Source organism: Neovison vison, chromosome 4 (assembly GCF_020171115.1).
Source record: "Neovison vison isolate M4711 chromosome 4, ASM_NN_V1, whole genome shotgun sequence".
In the NCBI taxonomy this organism is placed as follows: domain Eukaryota; kingdom Metazoa; phylum Chordata; class Mammalia; order Carnivora; family Mustelidae; genus Neogale; species Neogale vison.
The window spans coordinates 175,270,525-175,283,868 of record NC_058094.1 but is presented as its reverse complement, the minus strand read 5'-3'; the positions used below and the strand labels follow the sequence as shown (position 1 = coordinate 175,283,868).

General features: G+C 37.5%; 1 protein-coding gene across 15 annotated transcripts in view; it reads right to left on the bottom strand.

Moving 5' to 3' along the window:
• The window catches only part of HDAC9 (histone deacetylase 9), an 872,408-nt gene that overhangs the window by 262,157 nt on the left and 596,907 nt on the right, over nucleotides 1-13,344 (bottom strand). The gene's annotated exons all lie outside the window — the stretch shown is intronic.

The window sequence follows — 13,344 nt, the reverse complement described above, 5'->3', positions numbered from 1 at the left end:
GGAGCACCAAGTAAGTGCTGGACACTGTCTTAATCATTTTAGGAACATTACCTAATTTATTCCCCATGATAGCCTAATAAAGATATTTTTAGTCTCTTTTACAAAAGAGAGCTTAGGTAACTGGAACAGTTACAGGGTTAATAAAGTACAAACTGGGGTTTCAATCAAAGTCAATCATAGATATGGATATTGTTATGGATAGCATTGTGCTCCCCCAAAATTCAAATGATAAAGACCTAACCCCAAAGTGACCATATTTATACACAGGGTCTTTAAAAGAGGTAGTGTGATTGGTATCCTTAGAAGAGGAAGTAGAGGAAGAGACACCAGTGATGCTCGCACACACACACACAGAAAAAGTCATGTAAGGACACTGAAAAACTGGCCATCTGCAAACCAAGGAAAGAGGCCTAAGGAGAAACCAATCCTGCCTACAGCTTAATCCTGAACTTCTAATTTCTAGAACTATAAAAATACACATATTTTTAAAACAACGTAGAGTTGACCAAATATTCATTGCTGTCAGGGATAGGATAAAGGCACATATTTTTCTACCCTGGGCATTAGCATCTCAAGAAAAAAGGGGGAATGATTATTTAAAAAGTTAATCAGGTTTTTTTAAGTACCTGTTTTTGTTTTGTTTGTTTTGTGTGTATTTGTTTCTTTTCTGTTCTCTCTGGATTTCTTTGCAGTATAGGCTAGTTATATGATGTTCCAAATGCAGGATGACTGTGAAGCTTGGAAAGCCATCCATTTTGACTTCACTGGGGTATTTGAGCTATTGTTTAGGAACATCTTATATTTATATAGCTGTTAGTAAACAACAATTTGTTGTTTAAGCTACCCAGTTAGTAGTATCCTTTTATGGCAGGCTGAGCAGACACATACAGATATGAACTTAAAAAAAAAAGATTTTCTATAGTGTGTTCTACAGATCTTTTCTTAATGATAATGTTAAGTGCCATTAGTGCAGGGCTATGGGTGTCCTCAGGGTCTGACACATAATAGATCCTTAACAAATGTCAAGTGAATTAATGAATAAATAAAAACAAGTTAATTCTGTGTAATATATTTGACAGGGTTTGACTATGGCTAAAAATTCTGAAATGTGAAATTCCCCTCCGTACTGAAGTCCTGCATTACATCACTAATTTAATGAAGAACACTTCTCTCTTCGTCAGTTAGCACCACACCTAGATTTATAGCTTTCATTTGCTAGCAATAAGTGCCTCCTTCCTCTGGCTTGACAAACAGCAACATCTGGGGTGCCACTAGTGTCCCAGACCTCTGCTGTCATGGTTCACCCCTGCTCCTCATAGAAACTTCCATGTCTCATAACTATTTGCCCAAAGAAGACAAGCTACCCATGCAAGTCTTTTTTTTTTTTTTTTTAAAGATTTATTTATTTGAGAGGGAAACAGAGAAACAGAGAGCAAGCAAGTGTAAGTGCGGAAGAAGGGACAGAAGGAGAGGGAGAGGATCTCAAGCAGACTCCCTGCTGAATGCAGAGCCCGTTTCAGGGCTCAATCCAACAGCCCTGAGATCATGACCTGAGTCAAAATCAAGAGTCGAACACTCAACCAACTGAGCCACCCAGGCATCTCATCCCTTAAGTCTTAATCAACCAGATGTTCAGTGTCAAACTAACTGGAGGCTACTATCTGATATTTCCAGAAAAATTGATATCTTTTAAAAAGTTGATTTAAATTTGGATAAAGTATTACCACACAGTAATGCTATATTTGATCCCCAAAAGTGATGAAAACCATGTTTCATTAATCACCTCTACTTCAGAGGTAAATAAATGGAGGCCCAGAAAAATTAAATGATTTGCCCATTCACAGTCACATAAGATCTTTTTTTTTTTTTTTTTTTTTTTAAAGATTTTTTATTTATTTGTCAGAGAGAGAGAGAGGGAGAGCGAGCGAGCACAGGCAGACAGAATGGCAGGCAGAGGCAGAAGCAGGCTCCCCGCCGAGCAAGGAGCCCGATGTGGGACTCGATCCCAGGACGCCAGGATCATGACCTGGGCCGAAGGCAGCTGCTCAACCAACTGAGTCACCCAGGCGCCACAGTCACATAGGATCTTGTCACTCAAAGTGTGGTCCATAGATCATCAACACTGACATCCTATGTATGGGGTGTTTGTAAGAGAGCCGAATCTCAGGTCCCATCCAGTTCTACTGAATTAGAATCCATATTTTAGAGTTAGAGAAACATTTTTTAAAAGATTTTATTTATTTATTTGACAGAGAGAGAGAGAGTGAGAGAGGGAACACAATCAGGGGGAGTGTGAGAGGGAGAAGCAGGCTTCCTGCTGAGCAGGGAGCCCGATTCAGGGCTTGATCCCAGGACCCTGGGTAAGGTAATGGCTCAGGTAATGGTTCAGGTAATGATCTCAGGGTCATGAAATTGAACCCCATGTCAGGCTCTGCACTCAAAAGTGGAGCATGCTTAAGATTCTCTCTCTCCCTCTCCTTCTGCCCTCCCCCTCCACTCATGTGAGCTCTCAATCTTCTGCAAAAAAAAAAAAAAAAAAAAAAGAGAGAGAGAGAAAGAAAAAACGGAGAGGCTCAGATAAGTCAAATCATTACTAAAAGGGAGATTGCAATGCTGATTTCTCTGACTCTAGGTCTGGACAGAAGAACATATCCCTTAAAATCATAAAACCACTCAGTGTGAGTTCTGCCATTATGTAGGTAGCAATACTTCAAAAACTCTCAAGAGCCCTCTATAACTCTATGTGACTTTCACTTTTTCCTCCCATAAGGTAATGCTGAGAGTCATATTTTTGGGTTAAGGACCTATGGTATTCTTTATTGTATTTTTTGGATGGCTCTGCAGCCTTTAATTCTGTGCGTTCTCCCTTCTCCCATGTGATACAACATGCCAGTTCTTTGAATATATATATTCATATGATGTTAGATGTTCTGCTGAAATCCTGAGACTTTTGAAATGGAGCTGGGATCGATTTATGATGACAATGGGTGGGTAAACCCACATGCTTTCTCTCTTTTGTTCAACACTGGGAGGAACGCATGAATGACAGCCCATTCCCTTGGGATCACTTGTAGGTTATAATGCCCACACCTTAGCTTCTTTAGTCATGGTGAGATGAAAAAGAAATAGTGTGGCTATAGGAAGGACCTTCAGAGTCCAAATAAAACCATGGATATGATGAATGAATACTGTGACCGATATTCCATATGGAAAGAAGGCGTGAACTATTAATGCAGCAGCTGGAAGAGACAGGGGGCATGCCATGTACGTTAATACTCTACCACAAACCCCCTTCCAGTATGATCAAATGCTTTCTGGCAGCCCTACTGACCTTGCATGTACAATTGCTAAGTCACTCTTCATCTTCAGAAAAGTATCCCTTTGCTGTTTATGTGCCAGTGATAAGAATAAGTACAGGAACATATTTTTTGTGACAACGTGCTACATCTTGAGACTCTAAGGATTCTTAAGGTACTAGTGGACTCAAGGATTTGCCAATAATGTATCAATTTTTGTGCACTATGTGCTCAATCAAGGAATCTAAGAGTCCTTATGATTGTCAATCACAGTAATCGCTGGTCAGTCCTACTAAGACTACATTAGAGATACAGCCAAGCAATACCACCTCAGTATTTTTTTAATCTGATGAACATACTGTGGAAAGGATACTTCATAATATGCTAATCCTTGTAATCACTAGACAGTACAAGTTAGAGCCCTGTTCCTACCACGACAGCTTAAAAAAATTACTCTGACCCAGTAGATGTGTGAAATAAGATTCTCTTTAACTCTTCCCACAGTAGTTTGGTTCAAGGGCAGAAGTTTTTCACTGTTCTCTAGTTTGAATTAAAATGCTGTACAGAGGTTCGTAATTTTTACCCCGAATTAATGATGTCTGAGTGCATGGATTTAATATTTCATAGGAATTACAATAAAGAGAATGCTCTTGGTAAAAGAAATAATTGTGCTTTCTTATGGCTAAAATTATTCTCATTTGGGAAATGAGTGTTGATAATCATATGAGATTGACATTATGGTGAGTTTTGAGTGTACCGTACTGGGGTTAAGAGCTTGAGAATGAGGAAATTTCTACTTCACCACCTAACTGTGTGACTTGAACAAGTTACTCCCCTCTCTAGAATAGGAGGCCTCAGTTACACCTTTAGTAACAAGACTTTTGGGAATGCTGTAAGGATTAAAAGATGTGAGGTAGGTTATCATTGGAAGCTGCATGTAAAGAATGGCTACTCTCTGATGTGAGACTGAATTAGTCCAGTTCTATGAAAACCAATAGGTATGCTTTAAAGTGTTCTCTGGCCCTGCTGAGGCCAGAACATCTCACCTAATAGATCATCCCCTCATTAAGTCAACCTCCTGGATCAAAGTTAAGCATTATAATTTTACTTAGATGTTTAGAGTATAGCCCTGTATAGCTTAGCTATAACTTTTTATTGATTCACTTCATTTAATACTGAAGATACTGACTATCACAAACAGAGAGTTAATAGAAAAATACAGGCCTGGACTTCAGACTCCAAACTCTGTATTCCTTGTGCTATATAGCACAACACACTATTGGTCATGAACAAAAGAGAAGTCATCATACTCTGCTTCATGCATCGAATGGGGTCAATAAATCAGTTACCCTGAATCTAGCAGCTCAGATATACATCAGTAAGAACCAGCTAGAGATAACTGAGGACACAATATAATAGTGTCTGCTAAAGAAGCAGCTAAAATGTACATGAAAAACTACTGGGAAATATAACACAAATGTCACTGCATTTGCAATATACTTGAAAATGGGCAGGTGTTAGAGTATTGTATCTAATTTTCAGCTGCACAATTTATATAGGAAATGATGTCCAAATAATGTTCCTAGGGACTGGGAACCCCCAAAATGCTGCTAAGATCCGGAGCTACCCAGATGTCTCACAGCCACAGCTTGGATAATTGCGCCCTCACTTTCAAGCTCCTCCATACCTCCAAAATCAGATCTTAAAAGAGATTTCAGGATCTCAAGGTGTGACTATAAATCTATCACACCCCAATCCAGGAGTCAAAGAGGAGGCCAGAAATTCTATGTGTTCTAGATACAGCAACCCTACCGCACAAGATAATCACATCTTCACAGGCAGGAGTGAAGATGGGGACCCAGAACTCTGAGCAGTCTTGACAAACCTACTCTGGTGCCCCTATTATTCCTCCTTAATTAGTCACCACAAGAAGCCAGGACTCCCAGGTCATCCCTCACTCATCGGTGCTAAGCTCCAAAAGGCAACACTTCCCATTAATTACCATTTCTATCCCCAGATTCCATACCATCTTCCTTCCTTGCTTTCTTTTCTGCATAACATTCATCATTTCACACATTTATTTGAACTAATTCATATTTATCTGTCCTCCCTACAAGAATGTAAGTTCCACCAGGATAGAACTTTTCTTCTACTGTACTCATTACTATACTTACAGTTCCTGGCTTATAATAATCAATCAATATTTATTATGTAAACAAGTGAATTAATGAGTGAGGTAGGTTCCAGTGAAGTTGAGGTAGCTTCCGGAAGCTGTAAGTATATTAAGTCTAAAGCCAATTAGTATTGGGTATTTGACTTCTTTCATACTTGCTTTTAATAGAATAGTTAGCTGAACCTGAATAGTGCACTCACTAGCTCTCGAAATGAAGAAATGATGCCTCTGTCAAAGAAAGCTGAGAAAGAAAGACTGTCTTGTACAAATATTCTATTAGAAAAATGACTTTGGATCTTGTTCAATGAAATGACCAGATATTTTGCCTTCAGTCCATATCACCATGGACTCCCAGGTCTCTCTCACTAAAGGTCATGAATATAAAAGAAGGAAGATTAACACAAAGTGGTAAGTATAATAAGGGATATGACTGAGAACTGAAAAGAAAATAAGAAATTTAAAAGAAGAATATGCAGCTAGAGTTGCTCCACACTTAGCACATAGGAGTCTTTCAATACCTGTTTATTCAATAATTGAATGTATAATGTTGAAATGTCTAAAGGAGAGGCAATAGGTTAAAGGGAAAAAAGAGTAATCTCTTTAGCAGCGAAGAATTTCACTAAGTTCAGGCCTTGCTTTTTATTTCTTTGAATGGAAACACTTCAAAATGGTACAGGATCAGGGGCGCCTGGGTGGCTCAGCGGGTTAAAGCCTCTGCCTTCAGCTCAGGTCATGACCCCAGGGTCCTGGGATCGAGCCCCGCATGGGGCTCTCTGCTCAGCAGGAAACCCGCTTTCCTCTCTCTCTGTCTGCCTGCCTCTCTGCCTACTTGTGATCTCTGTCTGTCAAATAAATAAATAAAATCTAAAAATAGATAAATAAATAAAAAAGGAGAAAGAAAAGACCAATAATATAAGTAATCTACACACACACACACAAAAAAAGGTACAGGATCATTTTAAAGGATATCTACATGTGTCCACAGTAAATGCTAATTAGAGACCATATGCACCGTATTATTTAGAATATGGTAACAAAATAAATTAACCAAATGATTTTGGACGCATGCATTCTCAAAGACAACAGTTTTTTAATAGTCTTCATTAAAAAATTTAAAAAATATGACTAATGTATGCTTTGTTGCTAAGATAAGTCATTGTTAAATCTTTCAAGTCCTTAATTTTACTTGTCATTTTAGATCTTAAAATAAGACCTTGTATAGTAATAATGATGCTGCTAGCCTAGGAGTCAGGAGCTATTGGTTCCACCCAGGAGTTCTGAATGATTAAGTCTAAGGAAATCTGCCATGAACTGTTGGTTATGGCTCAACCATTCAGTAAACAAGATAAACAATATAAAATATAAACTATATTTTAGTTTATTTCAGTTTTGGATTTTGAAAGAAAATGATATAATATGAAAATTTAGAAGTTACACTTTACTAAACTTTGTCAAAATACTTAACAAAGACAAATCCAATAATGTACCAATATTCTGTATTAGATATTAGCTTATTATAGGGATGAATATCTGCATCAGAAGTATCCAAGGTAGAAATATGACAAATGAAAATATTAATGCAGTTTTTTTCACATCAAAGTGAAAAGGTGAGATGGGACAGGATTTAGCTGCATTCCAAGCTGCACAACTTAAAAGCTGACCAAAGATTCCTTTTTTCTAAGTAATTTCATTTCCTTTCTTAACTCTAAATATTCATCTAAACTCAGGCCTTATGTTTTCTTGATGGCTGGAAGTGGGAACCAGTAGATGATTGTATATTCAAATTCATTCAGGTACTTTTTAATTTCTCGGTACTTTTTAATTTTTTTGTTTCATTGAACTATAAATTTCTTGAATTCAAAGCTTAATGTTCATCAAATCCATTTACCTTTAGCAACAGGAGAGTTTTAAGTTGCAATTTCTTTAGAGAAATCAAATTATAGACCAGAGAAAAATTACAGAACAAGAAATTCCAGAAATGGATATATTTTCTTCTATGCAACTGAAAGACTTGCCATTAGAACTTTTTTTTTTCTTTTTACTGTTATTGGGGAAGACCCAATGTAGTGTAATGGGTAAAATAATACAATGATAATAATGTAGTAGAAAATAGCAGGCGACTTTCTTTTGGTTAACAGTATTGCTCATTCAGTTTTTATAGGTGTTGTGGTCCTGAAAATGTAAAAAACACATGTGTAAAGCTTTGATGATGGCATTTTTAAGATATCTCATGTTGACAAAGAAAGAATTTTAATAGCTGTCTTATATTCATGTGTACTTGAAATAAGAAAATGAAAATGGAATTTCAAAATGTGTCCTTTCCATAAAATCAAAGCAACAGAAATTTAATCACAAATGAGATACTACAGGTACGTGATTTAAGAAGGAAGATAAGGTTTTCATTTCTAATTGTGTCTTCCCTGCAATGAACATTAGACATTTAAAGATTATATAAAATTTTACATTTTGTAGTAAACATAGAGTTATGTATATATGTTTATATCTGTGGGGCAAGTCATCTATTTCCTCACAACTATTATTGAGTATATACCATTAGCATAATCTACACAATATTGGAAAAGTCCTTTGTTATTTAGAAGGAATTTCCTAGCTTGCGTAATATTTTGTACTGTATTTTCCTTAGCTGGGGCAACATCATCTTTTTGTGGAATCCACAATATGAAACAAAATTCTGAAACAATTCCATTAGGGCAGCTTCTTACAAGTTTTACTTTTTCCAGGTGCTATGCAGTTCCTGCTAGTATCATTTGCATCCAGTTTAAAACTAATGAAAATTCACATAGGAGAAGGGGAGATGTGGAAAAGACGGATCCTGAATCTTAGTTGATCCTGTTTTGGAGGGAAGAGGGCTGTGATGCATCTCTGATAGCAGGAGTGGAGGAAATGAAGCGCTGATTGACAAACCAGGTTTGAGCTGAGCATTAATACAAGAAAATCAACATTATCCTGATTAGTACATGTAAGAAACACATGCCACCCCCACCTCCTTCTGCAGATGTAACAACAGGCATTGCATCTCCTTAGGATAACTGGGTGGGAATAGCACATAATGCATATACTTATGATAAAAGGAAGGGGCTCCTGACTCAATACCGAAACTTCAGAACGTACATATTTTGGCATAAACAGTAGGTTTTGTTGTTGTTGTTGCTTTAGGGAATAAAGATTCCTTACTAATCAGCAATACCTTAGTATGATTATTAAAAATATGGTGCGTTATTATGGCCTAAACAATTAATGCCTAGATATGCACCCCCCCACACCCCGCACATATCCCTTCCCACAAACTCATACAAATATGTTCATCCTGAAAATCATCTTGAAAATTTATTTAGCTTATGACTACTTATATAGTCCCCACAAGCCCCCTCCTCCGTGTTCCCATAGCACATGTGTCCAAATCAGCACAATGAAGAGGCTATAAGCAACTAAGAAACGTGGTCTCATTTAGTCTTTGCATTCCCACACCTTATCTAATGACTTGCAAAAAGTCGTCTTTTTCAGCTCTTCACTTTTCATATGATGGCATATGTTATGCCTTCTAAATTACTGATTATGGTTCAAAGAAGACCACTCTTTGAATAGCAGGAGAAGAATGTATTAATCAAATATTTCTGTTACCCTGAATTTAACTGTATGTCTATAGATTTGGTCATAAAATTAATCATTTCCTGATATTATAATACAAAAGAGAAAGTCAGAGAGGTCCTTTAAAAGACTTGCCATTAGAACTTTTTTTTTTAACTGTTATTAGGGAAGACCCAATATAGTGTAATGGGTAAAATAATACAAAGATACAAATGTAGTAGAAAATAGCAGGCAGCTCTCTTTTGAATGTATGCATATAAAATATTTATATGTAAGTAAATTTTATATATCAGAGGAGAGAGCTTACATTTTTAATCTGACAGAATGAAAGAAAGCTTGAGACATTTCATCCAAACCTGCCTCCTGTACAGTAAGTATAGTTAATACATAACTGAAATGTCTGCTGAAAACCTCAGGGCAACTGAAATGAGCCTTAAATTACCTCCCCATAACCACCTAATCCTTCTCCCCATCTCCCCCTTTCCAAATCACAAAAATGACATCTCTAACCTCCACAATGTGTCAGATATAGCAATAATCAAATAGAATATAGGCAGAATAAAAGTTTGTAATAAAAAGCCAGTTTCGTGTTCACAGATTGACTGAGTTGCTGGTGGAGAAGGTACCTTGACTAAACCTCGTAGAGCCTCATTTTTTTGGCACATCTTTGACCAGTTAGGCGGTCCCAGATTCTGCCCATACTCAGCAATTCCTCATTCCTCCTAGGGAATTGTTCTGCCTCTTCTACAGCTCCTCCTCCACCAATTAAGGGGTCTGACACTGCCCATTGACCACGTTTATTTTTCTGCCTTTTGGCACCAGGAGCTTGTCTTTTGTAGGATATAAGTAGAATTCTCTGCTGTCTGCAGGGCTTTCCCCAGGGAACAGAGCATGAAACCCAAACTTATATATAAAATCATATCCTGTTTGCAAACATCATATTCCCTTTGCTTCTCACTAATCTGGTCCTATAAACCCCAGCACAGCTTGAGAGCCCATTCCTCATCTAAACAAATGCCATAAGCTCCTTTATACTTTTACAACCATGTCAAAAAATAATATTGCCTGCCAATAGTGATGTGATTGGAATTGCCTCCTCCGAGCCATAAAAGAAGTGCAGAGTCTGTTATCAATTTCTCTAAGTGTATCAAGGGAATTATGGGTCGATTCAGTTCCAAGTTATAAATGACAACTCAAAAGCCGCAGAAGCGTTTGAAGCTGGGAGCTGATGACGACATTATCATAAAAGCCTGCTCGTCCTTGCTTTTGTGGGTTTTTTTTGTGGCCTATCAAGTGAAGAGGGAAAAGTAAAGCTGAGAAATGATTTCAAGATTTCTTCACATAGCAGCAGGTCAGATGGCCAGAAAAATGATCACTATTTTTAGTGATAGACCCTTAGGAATGAGTATTAAAGTGGTCCTGCGCTGGCTTTGTCCAGAGTCCCTTAATTATCTATTTCATTAGATGATGACTAAATCCTGGGATTTGGTAAAATGCTCTCTGCGACTGATGCATTTTCTTGTACTGCAATCACACACTAATGAGAAGTGAGTCATACCACAGTAACAAAATGAGAACCAAACACAAAGGAATTAGAAATGCTTGTGAATGTTGCTCAAAATGCAATTCTGGAAAACGTACTTTAAAGCACCTTAAATACCATTTGCCCATTGAGCAACTTAACCAACTACTGGCAAATTATCACAGGCAAAGAGTACACTTATCATGATAAGCACTGGATAATGTTTAGAATTGCTGAATCGCTGTATTTTACACCAAAAACTAATATAACATTATATGTTAACTATACTGTAATTTAAAAACTTTAAAAATTATCACATGGAATTTTAGGAGAAAATTTAGTAAGTAGGGATTTTCTGATTTTACAATGTCCCTGGTAGTCTTCCCAAAAGCCAGTCAATCCATTAGCTTTCAGTAGGTATATAATTAAGCCATCCAGTAGCAGGATATAAATTCTAGGGACTAGAGTTTACTTATTGGGGAGCACTAAGTATTTTGGAATTTAAGTCAATCATGTGAACTGGAAGAGTACCTTAGCACAAGAGCAATTTTGGTGTTTTCCCAGTTCTCCGAAATGCCCCATGTTGTGAAGCTGGACCACTCTCACGTCATACTGGCTCTCTTTGTATATTTAATATGTCTAGGACTGTCCCCAAAGTAAAAATTTAGATGGTACAAATCTAGAGGATGTGGGACGCCTGGGTGGCGCAGTTGGTTGGACGACTGCCTTCAGCTCAGGGCGTGATCCTGGAGTCCCGGGATGGAGTCCCACATCGGGCTCCCAGCTCCATGGGGAGTCTGCTTCGCTCTCTGACCTTCTCCTCGCTCGTGCTCTCTCTCACTGTCTCTCTCTCTCAAATAAATAAAATAAAATCTTAAAAAAAAAAAAAAAAAAAAAAGAAGAGGAAAAAGCTCTCAACTGAGCTGTTAAAAAAAAAAAAAAATCTAGAGGATGCAGAGTTTCTCTGAGGACTTATATCAAAACCCAAGATCTGAGGGGCTAAAAGGTTTCTGAATACTTAAGAACACAATTTGGTTTCTGGAAAGAAAAAAAAAGGTCAAATCAATCTTGTTCTCTAGGGTACCAACATGGACAAGCTTGTGCATGCACATGCACACATCATGCATGTTCACACTTACTTGGACCTACATAAAACCACCAGAAGACCTTCAGAAGACTAAGAGGTCAATCTGATAAACAGAAGTGCCTCTCTCCAGCACTCTACAGAATTGAAGTCCAACTAATCCAGTCTTCCACTTTCTGCCTCTGCTCACTGTAGCTAGATTTATATACTACCATTGCTGCCACCAAGGTTAAAGTCAGTGTTTGGGGACATTAGCAAGGACTTAATTTATGATACTGACTATGCTTTGTGTTGGACATACAGGGACAAAAGCAGTACTCACTCTTCATTCCTTGGGCACTTCAAAGAGTTCACTAGAGCAGTTCCAGCTGAAGAATAAGAAGTTACCTTGGTACAGGTTTAGAGCAGTTGAGTAACAAGTACTTTGTGTTCAAAGACAGTGTAGTACAGGTACAATCCAAGTCAGACTTGGGAGATGGATCTTAAGGAGATGTCCTCATTTCAGGTCTGGGTCATGAATTAAGAGTAAAGGAGTGGGAGTATGATGACAATCACTCATTTAAGAGCCATATCATGTCACCATCATGTATCCCCCTAATTAGTTATTAGCTTTGTTTCATTCGCAGGTAATCAACCACTCTCTTAAAATGAGCACTTGGGATTTTAGAAAATAAGCCAAAAACCAGTGATACCTATTTTAAAGTCAGTTTATCCTCTGCTTTCACAAATGATTTTTCAAGTTCCTGGCTTCACAGTGGGTTTGCTAAAAATAAGGAAGGGTTTATGTAGGATGATGATTGTCTTGTGCTCAGGGTCAAAAAGTGAAGCTCACTGTTGAGCTGCTACAAAACGGACCATGCTATACCAGTCACATTGTTGCACTGCGAGGCTCTAGGAACTGTGGCCAGCCTGTTGAATATGAAAACCATGGAAGGACCTAAAGAACTCTTTTAGAACACCTACACATGGACATGCACATCAACTTCACACTTTTTTAGCATTTTACCCTTTCCTGTGACTTCAGGAAAATGACATCCGTTCTCTGAGCCTTTAGTTTCTCATCTGCAAATTAGTATTAATAGTAAGAACTATTTTACAAAGCTCTTAAGAACCTCAGTTGTATGTTAGCGAACTGTAAAATCCAAGCAGATATTGGTTATTGTAGTTGCCATTCTTATTTCTAGAAAGGGCAGAATCATAGGTGAAGGACTAGAAAGATAATCCTTGTGAAGTCTAGAATCACTAAAATGACAGAATTAACTTAAAATATGTGGGATTTCCCTGTATAAAATTTAGTTATAGCAAAATATTGCCTAAAATATGACATACACAGTTTTTTCCCTTCAATGTCCAAGAAGCCCAATTGATTTAAATTCCTCAGTGCTTGAAACCTGATCTAGAATTATACAGTCCTAACATGACTTAACACTTAGTTCTACAGGATGACTTTGTTACTGCTAAGGGTTAACTTTAAACAGATTGCAGGTTAAAGGATGTGTTCTAATTATCCACAAAAATGTAGACATTTTTCTTCACCTGTCATTGGATTCAGACAAATTTGTCTTTGAAATGTGGTATAAATATCCTGGGTCAAAAAAGGCTTTGTTAATTACTCAAGACAAAAATGGCCCTAGGGGTTCACAAACAAAATGTGCTACAA